The 3026-nt window shown below is 39.4% G+C and overlaps 1 pseudogene; it reads right to left on the bottom strand.

Moving 5' to 3' along the window:
* Window positions 1–850: 850 nt before the first annotated feature.
* On the bottom strand, window positions 851–1745 carry LOC109371605 (olfactory receptor 5G3-like; annotated as a pseudogene).
* Between the last annotated feature and the right edge of the window lie 1281 nt (window positions 1746–3026).

Here is a 3026-nt window from a genome sequence, read left to right as displayed (position 1 = left end):
GTTTTCTTGGGCTTCTAAACTTATTTTTCATATCTTGCCTCCCTGAAGATAATTTAGGAAATCGCTTAACTCACCTGCCTGAAGAAATGTGCCCTAGACCCTTCACCTGCATATGACTTAAGGTAATTATATGTATTATATTTGTTTTATTCACTCACACATTTAACACTTTTTTCCCTGAGAATTTACTATGAGTTCGGTGCTCTTATATGTATTATGTATTAATTTGTGTACACACCACACATGATGTTTACTCCCTTGCAATTTTCCACTCAGGGCTTCAATGTATTGCTTAGAAAGGGCTACAAAATTTCGTTCCACTTTTTGTGCTCAATAGTGTTTCACAAAGACTTGTGTTATCATTATAAAGTTGAAATACTGAGTTCAAAAACCTTCCAGGTAATATATTGAATTCAAGGATCATAAAGGGAAAACAAATCCCTAGAAGGAAAAACTGGAAAAGGGGTATCATTGCTAGGAAGTTCTTTTGCGGGGGGGCGGGGGGGGGGGGAGAGGTGAGAGAAACTATATAAAAAGCTGACATTCATAGGCATTTGGACACATTCTTTAAAATCACAGAACTTTACAGAAGAAGGTAATTTAGATGGCATTGAGCTGTTCCCCCTCATTTCACAAATTAAGATGTTGAGAACCAGAAATGGTATAGGATTTGTAAAATTTTAATCCTTTTTATAATTGTAGGAGTCAAGATTTAAAGTGACAACGCCTTAGGGCAAGTCTAGTTATCTTCTTCGCTTTAGCCACTCCACCTGTACAACGGTAAAAGCCGTTCTCTGAATTATCTACCCAGTAGAAAATTCTTCCTAACAAGTGTCCTTCTGAACACGTTTCATATCTGTGTTTTCCTCAGGCTGTAAATAAGAGGGTTCACCACGGGAATCATTGCGGTATAGAATGCAGAACCACTTTATTAACGTCCTGAGATGAACTTGAAATGGGCTGTAGATAAATGAAGACAAGGGTCCCATACAAGATGGCCACAGCACACAAGTGTGAAGAGCAGGTAGAGAAAGCTTTTCGCCTCCTATCGGCAGACTGGATATTCAACATGGTTCTGAGGATATAACTATAGGAAATCAGGAAGATCAGGGCACTGAGTATTCCTATTAATCCAGCCATGATGAAAAGGACAAACTTATTGTTCTGGGTAGTCAGCACATGCCAGGGGGAACAGTGAGAACATCACAGAAAAAGTGGTTGACCACATTTGGACCACAGAAGGGTAAGTGAAAAGTGAAGATCTTGTGGGTAATGACACTTAGAATGCCCATGGCATAGGGCCCTACCACCAGCTGTATGCAGACCCACTGGGACACAATGACTGTGTATAACAAAGGGCTGCAGATGGCTGTGTACTGGTCACATGCCATGGAGGCCAAGAGGAAACAGTCACAACAAACTGACCAAAAAAAACCACATCTGCACAGCACAACCCATGAAGGAGATGACTTTTCTCTCCAGGAAGATGTCACACAACATCTTTGGAGCCACAGAAGAAGAGGAGCAGACATCCACAAGGGACAAGTGGCTGAGACAAAAGTACGTGGGGGTGTGCAGTCGGGAATCCACCAGATCAGGGCGATCATCCTCAAATCCCTCCCCCCGCCCAATGTGGCAAAATAAATAAAGAGAAATATCAAGAAGAGAATCATCTTCTGTGGACAATGATCTGTTAAGCCCGCAAAATGAAATTCAGTCACTTATCATCCATTCTTGTCATCCATTACTGGGTGACAAACTGTAATGAAGGCAAGAAAATTCATTTTTTTGTAGATGGATAATTAACAAAGCCATATAGTCTTTTAATTCATTAGCAGTAATTAATACCTGTGCTCTCCAGACACAATATTTACTTTTTTAGCTCAATTTTACTTTGATTTTTATACCGAAGAGTTCAAACATGAAAAAGTTATAGAGCTGTACATAACACCCTTGCATTTGCTACTCAGTTTTATCAAATCGTAATATGCTATAAATAACTTTCTTTTTTAATCATGAGAAGTACAACAACTATTCATGGAATTAGTCAAACTCCTGGGCAATTTATACTTAATGTGTATGTATATTAGGTATTTAACTTATATGGATGATCTAATATTGCCTTCTAGCTCTTTAATGTCATGATTTGAGACAATGACATCTAGTTTCCATTTCATGTCAGTTGAATGGAAGAATAATGATTACTTCTGAATCCACATCCCAGAAAAACTTTGTAAATAAATAAAATGCACAAACCCTTCATGCATTCACCTTGACCTGGTAACTCACATTCCTGAGATAGAAACCTTTCTATGCCACACCTATTATCAGTTACTTCATCCTAACAACATGCTAAGAAAAACTCTTGAACTGCTGTTTTTCACCGTATGCAACATACATAGAGGGAAACGGACCTGAATAGAGAACAAGAGAAAGTATTAAAAATCTGAATTTGTATATTTGTTCACTTATTTCCTTATTTAACAAATGTTTTTGACCACCCACTGGAACCCAAGCATGGCCCTAGACGCAGCAGCTCTATCTGTGCAAAAGACAAAGTATTTGTGAAATAAGTGGGCCTGACTCTGCAGCCAGATCCAAGACTACAAAGAAACACATAAATGTATATTTAATACATGTGTATTTTCATTTTCTAAGGCCGCCACAACAAACAATCACAAACTTGGTGGCCTATTCTCTCACAATTCTGAGGCCAGCACTCTGAGATCGGGGTGTCGGCAGGGCCACCCTCCTTCCGAAGGCTCCGGGGAAGAATCCTTGTCTCTTCCAGGTCCAGATGCCTCCTGGTATTCCTTGGTTTGTGACAGATTAACACCACTTTCTGACTCCATCTTCCCATGACCTTCCTCTCTGTGTGTCTCTATGTCCTTTCCTCTTTTTATAAGGACAGTCATTGGATTTGGCCTTCATCCTAACTCAGTATGGCTTCAACGTAATTACATCTGCAAAGAGCTTATTTCCAAATACTGTCACGTTCTGAAGTTCTGGGTTGACATGAATATTTG

This window comes from Hipposideros armiger, unplaced genomic scaffold (assembly GCF_001890085.2).
Source record: "Hipposideros armiger isolate ML-2016 unplaced genomic scaffold, ASM189008v1 scaffold_582, whole genome shotgun sequence".
In the NCBI taxonomy this organism is placed as follows: Eukaryota; Metazoa; Chordata; class Mammalia; order Chiroptera; family Hipposideridae; genus Hipposideros; species Hipposideros armiger.
Note: the sequence above shows the minus strand (reverse complement) of the source record. Positions and strands in the feature narration are given on the sequence as shown.